The sequence below is a fragment of the Microtus pennsylvanicus genome, chromosome 2, assembly GCF_037038515.1.
Source record: "Microtus pennsylvanicus isolate mMicPen1 chromosome 2, mMicPen1.hap1, whole genome shotgun sequence".
Classification (NCBI taxonomy): domain Eukaryota; kingdom Metazoa; phylum Chordata; class Mammalia; order Rodentia; family Cricetidae; genus Microtus; species Microtus pennsylvanicus.
In genome coordinates this window covers 93,028,937-93,046,131 of record NC_134580.1, presented here as the reverse complement: position 1 = coordinate 93,046,131, position 17,195 = coordinate 93,028,937, and the positions used below count along the sequence as shown (strand labels likewise).

The 17,195-nt window shown below is 37.7% G+C and overlaps 1 long non-coding RNA gene across 1 annotated transcript in view; it reads right to left on the bottom strand.

Moving 5' to 3' along the window:
* Window positions 1-10,535: 10,535 nt before the first annotated feature.
* LOC142843786 (uncharacterized) overlaps window positions 10,536-17,195 on the bottom strand; it is a 32,389-nt gene continuing 25,729 nt past the window's right edge. The window contains exons 2-3 of the long non-coding RNA XR_012909691.1: window positions 14,651-14,737; window positions 10,536-11,185 (exon numbers count right to left, since the gene is read on the bottom strand). This is a non-coding gene — a long non-coding RNA (uncharacterized LOC142843786). The remainder of the gene's footprint in view (window positions 11,186-14,650; window positions 14,738-17,195) is intronic.

Genomic DNA, 17,195 nt, shown 5'->3' with positions numbered 1-17,195 from the left:
AAACATCTCTACAAAATTACGTCCATTCTAATCTTTTTCCTACTCACCCAATAAAACTGTCAAAGGAAAGACTAACAGTACCTATCTTTAACTGATAAGACACGGCTTTTGTATATGATGTTCTAAGGCATAACATGACCAAAACTACAACAACGACAACAAAAAGAACACTAAACCTTCTGAGACCAGAAGAGAAGCCACGTCTACACAACCAGAAGAGCTCAGCAAAGTTGTAAGAAGACATCACAAGTCTACAGGAAGAGAAAGCTAAGAGTCCAACAAAACACAGAGTGTAGGGTCCCAACATAAACCTGCCGAACTCCACAGGGCAAAGTGCACTCTGTCTTCGGGAGGAGTGTGTCTTTAATGCTTCTGCTTCCTGTTAAGATCCTGTGTAACCGTAGGCAGACACAGAGGGAAATGCAGTGCAAACTGAAAACTTTGTGTAAATATTGTGGAATAGCAAGCAAGACACTATGCCGTTAAGTACTAAATCATGGTTTTCAAAGGAGAGAACTGAACTTGTTTCCTTTTCAAAAATGGGCAAATGCTCGTTCATGGGGCCCACCTGAAGTTTACATTAAAATATTATGTTTAAATATTATTTCTGGAAGATAGGTATTATGTGCAAACCAAAATTGTGGTCAATATAAGCAAGCACTTATCTTTCCAGAGTCTGTTTACACTACCAGCTAAGATAGATTTGTCTAGTTTGCAATTTTATATTTTAAATTTTTATATCTTACTAGGTATATTATACACACAGATAGATAGATAGATAGATAGATAGATAGATAGATAGATAGATAGATAGATAGATAGATAGACAGATAGACAGACAGATAGACTGATAGACAAGAAAAACCTTAAGGAATGTCATTAGTGAATTTCATTTCAGAAGAGAAAAAACAATACACAGGTATGTTGATAATATAGTTTCACCTCTGAGATATGACTTTCTCTCTGTGCATGATCAAAAGCAAAACAAGTGTTCTGATATTAATATAGGCCATTTTTCTAACTCAGCCTTAAGCTATTTCAGACCAAAGATTCTTATTTTCAAAGACACGAAGTCTTTAGGGAAATGTTGTGTTTTATGCTACTAAGTAAAATCGATTCATTTAAAATGTATCTACCTAGGATGCATATCTGAAGCAAAACACAAGAGAAAAGACAGACAGTATTTGTTGGAATCCAGATAAATAAACCCATTAGAATAACATTTTGGACTAAAATATAGGACTTAGGTGATTTTTTTATGTTTACAAGTCATACTCTTTCTTTCCCCCTTTCTCCTTTCTTCCTTTACCTTTTTTCTCTTTTTCCTAAGTCAGCTTTTTCTCTAACTAGGGTTTCCTTTTTTATGATTAAATTTGAAGATGGTAGTATTAAGGGTTATTATGTAACATCTGAACATTTTACTGAAGATAAAGAGGATTTCTGCTCACTGGTTCTTTATATTGCCTGTGATATAATGTGTAATAAATAATCATTAGCAGTTTTGAAAAGAAAACAGGATGTCTAAATGGCAAGCACATAATGGCGTGGCTCCTTGAATAAAGAGATTTTGTGTTAGAAAGTCTGCCTTCCCCTCTGTTCCATCACCTCTGCTCCAAGTGTGCTCACTACCTGTAATAGTGACAGTTATAACTCAGCTAGAAAAGGATACCGCAGCAGCAATGAGCAGTAAGCATACACCAGAGTGACCAGAGGACTTAAGTCAGGTTTAGATTACTCCTCAGTAAGTCAAAGCTACTTAGTAAGTTCAGTATAGAGTTTAACTTGCTTTTGTGTGTGTGTGTCTGTATATACATGTTTGCATGTGCATATACACATGTTTGTGTGCATGTTTGTTTCTCTGTGTGTGCACATACACATTTGTGTCTGTATATTTCTCTGTATGTATATATATATACACATGTTTGCATGAATGTACACACATGTTTGTGTGCATTTTTTTTATTTGTGTGTGTATATTTCTGTGTGTGTTTCTGTGCATGCTTATGCACACAGAGGACAGAGGAGAAGCTGAGTGTCCTCCTCTGACGTTCTCTGTCTAATCTTGCTAAGGACATTCTTCCCTGAACTTGGAGCTCACTCTTTCTTGGCTATATTGGAAACCAGAAAGCTCAGGAATTCCCCTGCCTCTACCTGCGCCAGAACTGGGGTTACAGGTCTGTACCAGACGTCCAGCTTATAACATGGGTGCTGGGACCCAAATTTCAGTCTATGATGATGTGTAGTAAACACTCACGGGCACCAAGTCATCTCTTGAGCCCCAATTTTAAATTTTGACCACATTAAAATAAATATTAAGTTAAAAATCCCTAAAAATGTATACCACACTAACAAATGTCATCTTCAGAAATCTCTTTTCAGAACTTGAACACATGTACAATCATGTTTTACAATACTGTATCCAAACCAGAAACAGAGATTGCTAGCATATTATATTTATTTGTTACAATGGGTGTGTTTTATTCTGTTGTTTCTTGATTTGTAGTTTAAAATCATTCTGTTTAGAAATGTTGGTCTGCACATATGCTTTATAATATATATATATTGATTGGTTTTTCCATGCTTTGTTTTTGGCTAACATTATTTTTTGGAATTGTTATTTGTAAACATTTCTTAAGGATTTTAAAACTTTTTTATTTATTCTATGACAATTTCATACATGTCTATAAGATATTTTGATAATATCTGCTACTCATCACCACCTTCTATTCCCCTTCCCTCCCTCAGAAATGCCTCTTCTCAAACGAAAGTTCCCTTCTTCCGTTCTGGTGAGTCTTGGCAGTGAGCTAGAGCCGCCCGCATGGGCATTGCTGGGAAGTTGCTCTCTAGAGCAGGGACATCGCACCAGCGGCTACACCGCTGAAGTCAAAGACTTCACCTCCTTCAGCAGGCAACCGTTGCCAATAGTGCCTTGGCCACTTACAGGAATTTTCATGACTTTGAATGAAATGAATTCATGGAATTTGTTTCCAACCCTTTTATAACTGCAAAAAGTAAATGCAGATACCACCTTTTCCGCAATTTCATCAGTATCACAAATTATCATTTTAATTTTTTGATTATTTTAAGAGATATAAAATGAATCCTTATTGGTGGAATCTGCATGATTTGGTTTAATATTCTCTTTGTAAATTTCATCTTCTTATCCTTTTTTTCTATATAAGATCATCATAGCATTGTGTGTATTCAAATGAACTTTTTATAGATTGGGCTTATTAATTCTGCTCTACCTAAAAACTAGTTTTTTTTTCTAGCTCTAACTCTATCTTACTATGCATATGTACAAGAGCACAGGCACGATGAGCCTCTTGTATTTAAGTATTTTTGCCTTCTCAATTATGTCTCAGACTGTAAGAGCACTTGTTGCCTTTTTAGAGGACCTGGATTCGATTCCAAACACCCACATAATGGCTCACAACCATCTGTAACTACTGTCGCGGGGGATTTGACACTCTCTTCAGGCTTCCACAGGCACTAGGCACCCACATGATACAGACGTACATACAGGCAAACACTCATATGCATACACACACACAAATTATTATTAGTGAAATAGTTAAACAGTTTATATAATTTGAGAGAGGAAGGTTCGTATCTAGTAAACAAGTTTTACTAAAGTGATAACATTCTGGTAACTGGGGTTAGCTATTACTGTAACATTCCTGTAGGATTCTTCAGAACCGAGAGACTGTTTGGAGTCAGCTAAAGATGATATGCTCCATATGTGGACAAAGATCTTTCTGTAGCATTCCTCATCCCTTAAGAATTACTGGGAAAGACCATATTATATGTTCTCTATGCATCCCCACAACCGTCCTAGGGAAGAAAGCTGGGGGCTCTTTCCATCCCTGGAAAGAGCCTTACACCAGCACTTCCATGGGAAATACTAGGAAGCTACATAAGTAGCTACCCTATAGAAAGTAGTGAAAGCATTCCCCTTCTGACATCCCTAGTCTTGGGATGCACAGAACCCAGGTTGACTTCTCAAGAATCAGATAGACTTTGAGCAACATGAGGAAAGGGAGACGCAGACAACGTGAGAGTCCGTGAGACTTCAGAGCAGGGGCTTTCTGTGCCTGTGGACGAAGGACAAGGGCTCTCAGAGCCCTTCTTGTGCAAATCAAGAAAACTGGTCTGGCATCTGAGCTGCACACCCTAGCTGGCTCCCAGAAACATCCTTGTTGGTAGGGGAAGCTAACAAACGTTTCCCAGTAGCTTTGTGCTGTGCCAGGAATGTTGGGCCTGCAGGCGGTGAAGGAGGAGCACAGCGCAGCTGAAAAGTGTGCTAACACGTGTAGTTTATAGGTGAAGACAAATTGTTTTGGAGAGTATAAAGGCCTTCGAGGCACTTAAAACATCCATGAACACCTACAACAACAGCCTGAATTGTTTCAATCCAGAAACGCCTGAGTCCGTCCTCTCTTTCTAGTTGCTTAGCTTACAAAGGAGCGGTTTCATTATACCTTTCTGCCAAATATCTCCCTACGTTCTGTTTATGAAAGCTTTGTCAAAATGAAGAAATGATGAATCCGGGAAAAAGTCCAGGAGCTTATTAAAGGTTGAAGTATTTCCAACTCTTAACCACTACTAAATTGCTTCTACTTCTCTGAACAGAGAAGTGCGCTGTTTCTTAATTCTCACAGGTCATCTGGTAAAGTGATCGCTGTTCTGCAAGTATGTTGTCAGAATCAAAGGCCTTAACGCTTCTCGCTTATGCAACCCGTGGTAAGCAAGAGAAAGCTAAGGTTCTTTGTCAAGAAAGACAACTGAACACTCGAGTATCTTAAATGCTAAGACTAATTAATATTCTATTGCTTTCTGGGTGTGGAACTCCATAACTTGAATTTGAGCACTCAGAAGGCAGAGACAGGATTGTGAATTCAAGGACGGTCTGGGTTAAGGAGCCAAACAAAATGTTTTCTTGCTCAAGATTAACTCTTTTTAGGCATTCTGTACTTCCTGAAATCAGAGACTGGCTTTTTGCAAATTTCCTTATTGAAAGGTCAAAGAGTCCCTAAACAGGGCAATACCTAAAGTGTCTATTATGCACATTTTCATAATAACTTTTGATTTTATTACATAACATTTCTGACAGCTACTTATAAAAAAGGTTTGAAAGGAAAGATGATGGCTCTAGAGAAATTCCCAGGAATCCACAAAAATGACCCCAGCTAAGATCCTAAGCAATAATGGAGAGGGGGCCCAATCTTGTCTTTCCCTATAGTAAGACTGATGAATATCTTAAATATCACCATAGAACCTTCATCCAGCAACTAAGGCAGAGAGCCACATTGGAGCAATATATGGAGCTCCCAAAGTCCAGTTGAAGAGTGAGAGGAGTGAGAACATGAGCAAAGAGGTCAAGACCATGATGGATTCACCCACTGGAACAGTATACCTGAGCTAATGGGAGTTCACCAACTCCATCCGGACTGGGAAGGAACAAGCATAGGTCCAAACTTGTCCCTCTAATTGTGGTCGACAGTTGCATGGCTGGGGCAGACTGAGGGGCCACTGGCAGTGGCACCAGGATTTATCCCTATTGCATGTACTGGATTTTTGAGAAACTATTCTCTTTGGATGGATACCTTGCTCAGCCTAGGTATAGTAGGGAGGGCCTTGGATATTTCCCAAAGCAATGTGCCTTATCCTCTCTGAGGACTGGATGGGGGTTGGGTGGGAGGGTAAGTGGAAGGAATGGGAGGAGGGGAGGAATGGGAACTTGGATTGTTATGTGTAAGAAAGAAAGAGTTCGTTTTCTTTTTTTTAAAAAAAAAATAATAATAGCCGGGCGGTGGTGGCGCACGCCTTTAATTGCAGCACTCGGGAGGCAGAGGCAGGTGGATCTCTGTGAGTTCGAGGTCAGCCTGGTTTACAAAAGCTAGTTCCAGGACAGGAACCAAAAACTACGGAGAAACCCTGTCTTGAAAAATCCCCCCCAAATAATAATAATAATAATAATAATAATAATAATAAAGAAAGAAGAGGTGAGTAGAAATTGTCCCAGTAACATGATGCCTCTAAGCTCAGAGCCACATGAAGGTCATGACTTTCTCACCCCTCTAAGCTGTGAACATAGGATAGAAAGCTATCAAGAATATCCAAGCAGTTGTTAAACTTCTTTTAAAATGATCAATTTGTATTTATTTTGCTTATGATGTTTGTGTGTACAGGTGCTCATGGAGGTCAGGGGCATCGGAACACTGGGAACTTGGTTTTTTGACATTTGTGAACTGCTGGCTGTGGGTGCTGGGACCTGAACTTGGGACCTCTGCAAAAGCAGTATGTCATCTCTACCACTAGTCAATTTCCCAGCCTTGTTAAGCTTATGAAAACTCTAAATTCTGATTTCATTTCATCATAAATGAAAGTTCTACCCTATCGAAACATTCTATGTTGGAATTCATTTTTAAAAAGGGTGTAGTCACAGGAGCCCAACTCCGATTTTATGACCCTCTGATTAAATTACGTCTCTCCTTAGCCCGGGAGCACACACAGCGAGTTGCCTTCACAGTGCCGTCCCTCACTTTTGCTTTGTCAATAGGACTCTGGCTTTTTTGGAGAGGCAGCAATCTGTCCAGCTAAAAATACTTGCTTTCCCAGACTCCCTTGCATCCTAATCAGGTGGCACAGTCCTGCTCTATGAGATGCAAGCAGACATCTGCTAGGATTGATGGGAAAGCTGTTGCTTTCCAGATATAGTCACCCTCCATCTCGGCCTCCCTCCTCACCCCTTCATCTTTTCTTTATGTCTGTGGAAGTATTAGCATAAGACATGGCGGGCAAGCATCTTTCTTGGAATTATAAGATGCCAAGAGTGAGGGCAAAAGCCTACTAACCGTGTGTGGAAGAACGGAAACATGGAAAGCATTTAGGCTTTGGGTGGCAAGACTGAACCGTACATCTACCCTATACTACCTACTCCCAAACTTTATAGTGTTGGGGAGAAAGCCCTGCCTGTGGCAGCATTGTGTTATTAGCAGCTGAACACTTCTCTAACAGATCCTCTTTTGGACCCTATGGGAGCATCAACAAAAAAAAAGACCTTCTAATGCCTATTACTAAAACTTCTTTTGAGTTTTAGCCCATGTATGTGTATGCAGAGACATACAAAGGAATAACCCTGCTGCAGTAAAACGCAAATGCACCAATTGTTCAGAAGGGTGCGTGTCGGAAAAGTAGTTATCAAAGCCTACTTTCTAGCTACCAAACATACAGAATCTATCTATCCATTATAGGTCATACCTAGTTTCTTTAAAAAAAATGATAAAGCTGTTTCCTAAAAGAGAATACGTATGTTTATTGATTCCAGTGCTGTTGAATGAATGTTGTGTTTTAGCTGGTGAACCCGATACAACCTCGCATTCAAAGCATCTCTTCTATATAAATTCAAGAATATGGTTTCTCCTTGATGAAATGCCTTAAACAATATGTCCAGAAAGCTCCCAGTGGGGCAATGCAGTCAACATGTAGACAATAAAATCAAGTAAGGAATGCACACCTAAGCCCTCCCTTCTCTGCCCATGGCCGCATTAGGACCGACGCATCCCTTTCTTTATGGCTGTCCTCCGCTTGCGCTCCCTCTAATAATCTGGCAATGGTAATATTTTCTAAAATAGAGTTTGTAAAGTAGAAATGATGAGTCCATGGAAACAGCCTCAGAGGTAGAGTGCCTTGCTAGTGTGCACAGGGTTCAATCAATAGTGCTGCAAAGGTAGAAATAAAAAAAGTGAAAGATATCACTAAAAGCATACTGATATTGAAAGGTGGAGTTTGAAGAATGAGTACTGCAATATAATATATATATATATTCATGTATACATTTATATATACATACATAATTTTCATGAGCAAAGTCTGGAAAATCTAGGGCCTTTCTGCTTTTCCTTTGTATTGTTTAACCTTGCTATTTTCTTGAATAACTAGTGGAGATTAATAGGATGCTCCACATAAAGTATATTCAGGCCTACGTGGGTGTTTGGAGAGCATTCTGAGCCACAACCAGCTTGTAAGAGTTTAACTACCTAGTTCCCCACCTTCATGACAGCTTGACTTATCCTCCAAACCATCAATGCTGCCAAGGGCTCTTCACAGGTAAAAAGTTCTCAGACATGTTTTTGAGGCCAACATACTTTATGTATTTTCTTTTATACCTGTGGGCATACTATCCTTAGGTTGGTCCTGACGAGACCCTTGACTCCATAATGGACAGCCTCTTCCAGAGAGAGGTGACTTGCGAAGGAGTGTGGTGTTCAAAAATCCTTATGTAAATTATCTGGAACCAGAGCGGAACCCTTAATATGCACAAGGTTGGATGCACTGTTTTTCTATGAGTTCAGCTCCCTGCTGTGATTTAGAGCTAATAGGATACACATGTTATTTGTTTGTCTTTATATAGAGAACATGCTTATAATACATTGCATTGCTATAGGAACATGCCAAGGAGCCACTGAATTAATGTTCCTGTTTGGTGGCACCAGCTTGTTCCATCCAAATACAAAATGTCATTGGTGTCAGAATTGTGCTTTTTCATAAAAGATGAATGTGAATGTGTGCACACACATGTGCAGGCCTATGGGATGGTTTTGATTAGATCATTAATCTTGTTCACACACCATGTACACAAATATGGTATTTATGAAGACATAGATATTTGTACCAGTTTATCCTTAGAGTGGCCCTCACACTTCATAATAATATATATTATGCTTCCACTTTCCTCCAAAGAGTATATACTATCTATTAAGGAAGTTCCCTTAGAGACAAAATAAGTAGAAGCCGTCAAAAATTAGAAATCTGGAAAGTTAACTTTCTATGAGGTAATGGTGATGAGAACGTACAAACTTGAGGACAAAGTTAAGGCCAAAACAGAGAAACATTCATGAGATTAAATATTTGTTCTAACATATTTGTCTAATAAAGTATGACTGACTAAAAATGAAATTACTTGCTATATTGCTCTTCTTGACACCGAATCTTACATCTAAATCTGGACTCGATGTTCTGTTCATATAAAACAACCCTATTTTTTTTTGGACTGAAGAAAGCCTGTGGTCTAGAAGCCTAGAAGGGAAAAGTATGCTCCCTGCCTGATTTGACAAAAAAGATAAATTCAAAAACTGCGTCCATCCTACACACTAGCTTAGTGCCTTAAGCATTATTTGAATCACGATGTTCTAACTTCAAAACAAGTATAAAACAGCTACTGTTAATATTATTGGGGATGGAATTAAAACAGAATACTATATCTTTTAGAGGACTTTTGAGGAGTCTAAAGGTAGATAATGTCTTAGAGCAGTGCATGCCCCCATTCCCCAACCTTCACATAGAGATTCACTTTTGCTAGGTATCTTTAAAATTTATTATTATCTTTAAAATTATAGGCATAGAAAGATGTATAAAGAATATAAGAATAATTTTCAAAGGGTAAATAAAAAATGAAGAGATAATGAAATCTTGCAGTTAAAACAATTCAATTGCCCACTAGCTTCATACTGTTCACAAATAGTCACATAAAAGAACATAAACTACTGAAAATGTTGGACAAGTTTGTAATCCCAGAAAAAAGCTAGAGAGAGAAGAAATATAAGTTTGAAGGTGGCCTGGACTATATAGCAAAATCCTATTGAAAAACAATCTAATTTTTCCTTTCGGTAATGTTTAGTCAAAATATATATGTCTATATGTGTTTCCCCCCACTCTGAACACTGGGAAATGTCCACATGCATATGTACACTTTCACAATGAGCCTGAATGTGATAAGTGGTACATGCATCCATGATACTATGATATGAGTTCTAATGACTTCGATGTGGTTACGAATAATGCATACAAACAGGAAAGCTAAAACGTGTGTTCCTTTCTTCCCTAGTGTGGTGGTTTGAAAGCAAATATCTCCATAGGAAGTGGCACTATTGGGAGGTGTGGCCTTGGTGGAGAAGGTGTGGCCTTGAAGAAGGAAGTGTGTCACTGAGTGTGGGCTTTGGGAGGTAGAAAATGACTGCTCTAGAGGATTGCATTTGTACAATATCACTGGTGTTAAGCCTACTCATACTGTTTCAAGCACCCCAGTTATTGATGAACCTTATATATGGACCAATGTTCAGGCTAAGGAAGCATGTAGTATTATCAACTGGGCTGATGGACTTAGTGTAAGTAAATCAAACTTCCTATTAGACATTTTAGTTTGGGTCACAGATTAAAATGATGAGCACTGAATACGTCTTTCAATTCTCTCTGTTTACCTTTTACCTTCTTCACTCTGGATCAACTTATCTGAATAAGCTCAGAGATAATTTGAGATAATACCCAAAACTGACATATACAAATAAGTATTCTTCAAATAAAATTACATAGAAATATTAAAATACATAAATACATTTGGATAAATCAAAGAACATATAATGACAAACTTTTGCAATTTGGAAAAATAAATATAAATTTAATGAAAAGTCACAAAATGTCTCCACTTATTAAAAACTGTGTGTCAGTTGACAATAAGAATATCTCCAAATGTTAGTCACAAAAACATTATCAAAGCCAAGTTTTTATTGTGACATTAAAATCTACCTTATACATGGACTTCAAATTTTTATAGCTTATTGATCTTAGTTTTTTTAATATCTCCACAAAGCATTTCTTTTCTTAAGAAGTCCCCTCAAATTTGAATATATTTTTCCACCCAGGAGTTTGGAATTGGAAGAGCGACTCGAAACAAAGCCGTTGGTGTTTCCTCGTCTTCATCTCACTTCTCCTAGATAGGCCTGGCAGTACCTGCCTCAAGTCGGTGGGAGCCAAAGATTCTGTTAAATGCTGCAAACTCCACTTCTCCAGAAGTAGGGGCTTCTAGCGCCATTTCCTAACTTGTAAAGATTTCACTCAGAATGCCACGGGAGTTGGGGTGGGGACTGCCTCTTGTTCCTTTATTCATTTCCATTTTTTACACCCTCAGAGTACAGAGAGTTTTATTTTGTTTTCTCCCCTTTGAGGTTAAGTAAGGCTAGATAGATTAAAAACTTGGCACTTTTCAATATGTTAATAGCCCTTTCTAGAAAGTTCAGTCTCAAGTGTTGTTAATGGTAATGTTGATGCTGATTGCAAAATACAAGCTATTTTAAAGGCGCCTTCTGTAGGTCTGTGATTTTTCTGATCTTCAAGTTTCACGGACCTGAGAAATAACAGAAGATAAAAGATTAGGAAATTTTCAGTTTTCAACTTTATGTATTCTTTTTCATTTTTCCCCACATAAGGTAATCTGAATAAATAATTACTATGTTTTATTACCTTTGTACCATGAAAATACAACTTGACACCAAAGTAGAAGAAAATCACTAAAGAAAAACTAGCATTCTACTAAATCACATAAATTCGGATTAATAAAATACTCACTACTGTTTATTTGTTTATTTATTTTGTATTTGCAAACTAATATGAACATCACCCCTGGCTCGCACCAGCTGATATTAGTCATGTTGTAAGTACATCCACAATGATTAGAGTCATCCTGTTCAGTTTTTAATGGTCTATTACTGATTTCTTTTTGTATTCAGTACTGTATTTGTGTATTGGATCCTAGAAAGTGTTTGATTACACACATCACTGATATTTCATGTCTCAGAAATAGAGAGAGTAGCATTTTAGTGGACTTCACTAATCACTTCTGTGTTGACTTTATTCTCAAGATGAGAATACTAAGTTCCATGGGACCTGATTTCTAATAACCACACAGGTTTGGGCTTGTATCGCCCTGCACCCAATGAGCAAACTCTTGAATTTATATTTAACACTTCTGTATGTAAATGTTATCAAAAGCATTTACATACTATTATAAGTGATACATATTCTGTTGTAGGAGTCCCTTTACACAAATTGGGAAAATAATTTTCAATAAGTCCAAGCTTACATAGCTGCAGAATGATGGAAACGGCCATGTAATGAGATATCCTCCAAACTGATGGTTATTCTGTAATTCCATACAGTCAGCTTCAGGATTTCACTGAGTGACTACCACGGGTTAACACCCTGCTAAACACTACAGTGGAAACAGAAACAGCATAAGCCATAGTATCTTCTGCATTGTGAATTGTGAATACATTGTAGTTACTGAAGACATAAAGAGCGATTCACTGGTAGGCTTTACCTACCTATTATTGCATACCTGCAATTGACAACTATTCTTTATATACCATCTACCTCATGCACACTCTCAGTCCAAAGAAATTGGTCACCTAATGTTTTCCACTAAATGTATTCAGCCTTTTCCAAAAAAAAATTAATCTTTGTTCATTTAAAACACATATTCTTTCGGTTGAAAGACTTCATTTTCTTCTTTCCTTTGTGTGGAGGATTGACTTTTTGAAACAAGATTTTACTATTTTGGCATAGGTAGCATTGAAATTGCTCCTGTACACCAGTTTGGTCTCCAAGTCACAGAAATCCACCTGTAATGACCTAGTTTCAACTACATGCTACTTGCCAGACAAGTGGAGCTGAATAATTAATTAGCGCTAAAATGGTGACCATGAGAGGTGACTGGGTGGTAGGTTAGCCGTGGTGTTTGCTTAAAACTGAGCATATCTGGAGATAAGACACCTGAACCCATTCACTCAATTTGGTCTGACTATTTGTCCATTTTGAGAAAAGGTCACATTTATAATATTGACTGACCTAAAAGTATCTATCTAGACCATGCTGGCCTCAAACTCATAGAGATCTACTTGTCTCTGATACCCAAATGCTGGGATTAAAGACATGCACCACCATACCCAGCTTCCATTCACTCAACTTTTAAGAACATGAGAAGCCATTAGTTTTCAACTTTTAAATCATGTATGCACAGTTTTTATAACTTATAATACTTATAATACTTCAGAGCATTGATTTCAGAAATAGTTTGTTAAATAATTAAGTTCATTTAAATAATATTTGATTTTCCATTTCATTACACAGATATATCTGCCAATCAAAGAGATGTCTGGGTATCTCGAGCAACTCATCTGTAATCTTATTTACCTGGAAGGATACTAAGCAACTGTTTAGTAACAACTTTACAGGCAATCTTCTGGCTAATCATTGTAGATAAATACTTTCCTTTGACAGCTTGGAATATTAACTTTAAAATTCATGTATTCCCCAATACTTCTTAGTGTTTTTCGGTAGTCTAATAAACCTGGGTTGAGATTACTAGGCTCCAAGCTTAGTGTTATGTGCTAAAAATATAGAAACAATCCAAGGGTTCCTGTTTGACATCCACAATCCACAAAACTTTATTTCTGAGATTTTTAGATCTTTTAATCTGAAATAATCTGCCACATCTCAGAGTATTTTTATGAGTGTTTAACCACCCCTAGCATACACACTCATTTCCAAATGCTCCTAAGCAAGGATGCTATTGCCTTAGACATTTCCCATCACTCAGTGGGTGTGGCAGAGAACTAACAGAGAGTAAATGGTGCAGCAGACTGTTAGCCCAAGACACTCACTAGAATAGGGCTCACTTCCGGGTTTGAATTCTAGTATCTTTCATTTTTGAGTGGGGGGGACTTATATCAATCCTCTTGACACCTCTATGTTAAAAAACAACAATAACAGAACTTTCTTGATGATTTAACAGGTAAAAAATTTAATATAAAAATCTTTATCATAATATTGTTCTTGTTTCATCTCTTATTGTTACTGAAGAATAAAAGAAGTGGGCCAGAAATATATGTATATGTATCCCAAAAAGTACCAGGGTTGAAGACATCTTTGTTTGACAGCAGACGGGTAGAAATCAATAAAGCGATGGCTACCGTAAGATGAGCACAGCCACAGGAAAGGAAAGTTTAAAACAGGGAAAGAGGATTTTTAAATCTCTCTTTTCTCGGAAATGTTTGATACTTCTTTTTTTTAAACAATTTTAGAGATCTTTTTATTACTTATTTTTATTTTATGTGTATTGATGCTTTACCAGCATGTATGTTGTGTGAGGGTGGCAGATCACCTGGAACTGGAGTTACAGACAGTTGTATGCCGCCACACAGGGGAAAGGAATTGAATCCTGGCTTCTCTGAAAAAGCAGCCAGTACTCTTCACCATGGAGCCATCTCTCCAGTCCCATTTTCAAACCTATTTTTGAGATCCTATTTATTTTTATTTTATGTGTTTACCTGAATGTGTGTGTGTATGTGTGTGTGTGTGTGTGTGTGTGTGTATATATATATATATATATATATATATATATATATATATATATATATACCATGTGTGTATAGAGCCATCAGAAGTCAGAAGAGAGTGCTGAATTTCCTGGGGCTGGAGTTACAGACAGTTGTAAGGCAACCATGTGGGTGCTTGGAATTGAACCTAGATCCTCTGAAAGAATAGCTCTTAATAATTGAGCCATCTGACTAGCCATACAAATCTTAATACAATGAAAATAGACACTGCTTATTTCTGATGTTATGAAATGTTTTTCCTTACAAAGACAGACTACCTCTGTGTGTGCCATTTCAGCTTCTGGAGTTTGAGTTACCTATGATCCAAAAACATGAAGTAGACAATTCCGTAAATATATTTATTTCATGATTGTGAGATTTAATACTTTATTTAGTTAAGTAATTTAGGAAGGTGAACAAATCAAAAGAGCAGTTACCTCGGCTTACCAACAACATTAAATATCATTATAGCTGGAAAGACCTAGCGGCTCCACCAAAATCCTCTGAGAACCAATAAACAAATCCTGAAAAGTACAATCCAAAACCAATATTACTGAGTTTCTACACATTCACAGCAAATAAGTCTAAAGGAAATTAAAGCTACATATCCTATTCACAATAGCATCAAAGAAAAATAGCCTATTCTATGGATTTGAAAACAATATAATTAATGGCATTATTCCAAATTATCTATAGATTCTCTGAAATTCCCATAAAAATGGTAGAATATTTTGTAGAAATGGGACAACAGGGCCAGGAAAGGCTCAGTGTGCAAATCCACATGCTACCCAAGTCTGGTGACCTGAGTTCACTCTTTGAGACTCATGAAAATGTAGGAAAAGATTATCAACTCCACAAAGTTTTCTTTGGACCTCTCTCTCTCTCTCTCTCTCTCTCTCTCTCTCTCTCTCTCTCTCTCTCTCTCACACACACACACACACACACACACACACAGAGAGAGAGAGAGAGAGAGAGAGAGAGAGAGAGAGAGAGAGAGAGAGAAGAAGGAAAGAGAAGAATGAGGTGAGGCTGCATGCTCCAGAATGGGAGGGGGAACTGAATTCACAGAGCAAGTGATTGACATTCACATCCAGAACACAGAGCAACTCATACAATTCAACAGAAAAACAACAAAGAATCTGAATTTGAAATGGGTTAAGAGCCTGAATTCCTATTCTCCAAGGACATATAAAGATGGCTGCCAGTATATGAGAAAATGCTTAATATTACCATTCCTGAAGGAAATGCAAGATAGTCAACAGTTATTGATTACTCTATGATCTAGTCTTCCTTTTCTGAGCAGGTATCCAATAATATAGAAACCAGCGTCTGGAAGACTTATTTAAATTCTCAGATTTACTACTACCTTATAAATGCACATCAAAAGATGGTCAGAGCAAATGCAATGAATGCTCGCCCTAGAACACAGTTCAGCTCAAAAATGGGGAAATCCTGCCATGTGATCCAACACAGAAGGGCTTGGGAGACATTGTGCTAAGTGAATTAAAGCAGTCATAAAACATATGCAGCATGATTACATGGGGTATCTAGAGCCAATCAAACTAACAGCAGAAAGTAGGACACAGGCGAAGAGGAGTCAGTGAACATAAAGCTTACATAGGACAGGACAAGATTTTTAGAACTCTGATGTGCATCATAGCGCTTACGTATGTAGTGCTGCACCATACATCTTAAAATTTAGAGGGCAAACCTCATATGCAATTGTTGTTTTAGACAGAGTTTCACCACGTAGCTCTCCCGAGTTGACCTGAAATTCACTATGTAGAGCTGTCCTCAAATGCACATAAATTTGTCTACCTCTGTCGCCTAAATGCTAGAATTAAAGATGTGTTCCCCCATCCGCAATTGCAAAAAAATTCTTTAAAAAAATTAGCATAACAAAATAGGAATAAATAACGTTTGGTAATTATAATTATTTGTCAGATTGATGATCCGTACAGCTTCTATCTATCTATCTATATGTCTGTCTGTCTGTCTGTCTGTCTGTCTGTCTGTCTGTGTACACATGAGTGCTATATGTAGGTGTATAGGTGTATGGATGCTACTGGTACAAGCAGGCATGTTTGGAGGCCACAGGTCAACATCAAGTATCTTTCTCTGTCACTTTATTACTTAATTGGTTTTGAGGCAAAGTCTTTCACTGGACATGAAGTTAGTCATTTGAGCTAGACTGGCTGTCCAGTGAGCCTTCCATCTTCCATAACTATCAATCTCAACATTTTCTACTGATGAGATTACAACAAAGGCCTGTCTGCCTGAATTTTACCTGTGTGCTAGGGAATCACAACTCATATCCTCATGCCTGTACAGCAAGTATTCTACCTACAGCCCTAATACTTTAAATCTATATATCTTTTTCATACATTCATCAGCCGTCACCAATCTACCCATTTATTCAACACATTCATTTGTTTACTGGCATCTATTGTGAACTAAACAGTTCATTAGACAAACAGGGGCAACACAAGGATCTTGGATTTGCATAGCACTTCGCAGTTGTCTGATGCCACTTGAAGAGATGACTTCCATATTAAAGAGTCTCCTTCAGAACACTATAGGTTCCAAACAAATTTAATTAAATGCCATAACAATGACACTGATGGTTTGTAGAACTGAGGATAATCATTTACTCAAAACTGACTCAGTAAAATGGGTGTGCGGGATGAGAAACCTCCACGCAGAAACCTCTTCTTTCATATGTGAATGGGAAGAATAGATTTAGGAAGTTGATGAGGTCCCAACAGTTCAACAACAGAAAGAACAAGCAATGTGGGCAATGGGGAAAGAGCCCATAAGAGCTGCCCCCTCCTCCACAAGCTCTTTCACAAGCATAGCCATATATTTCCCATATTTATAAATTTCTATCTCCTCCAAATAAGGACTGATCAAAAACGCCCCCATTCAAATGATGTATGTTAGGACGAGGGGCAAACACTATTCCCCTTCAATTTAGGGCTGGAA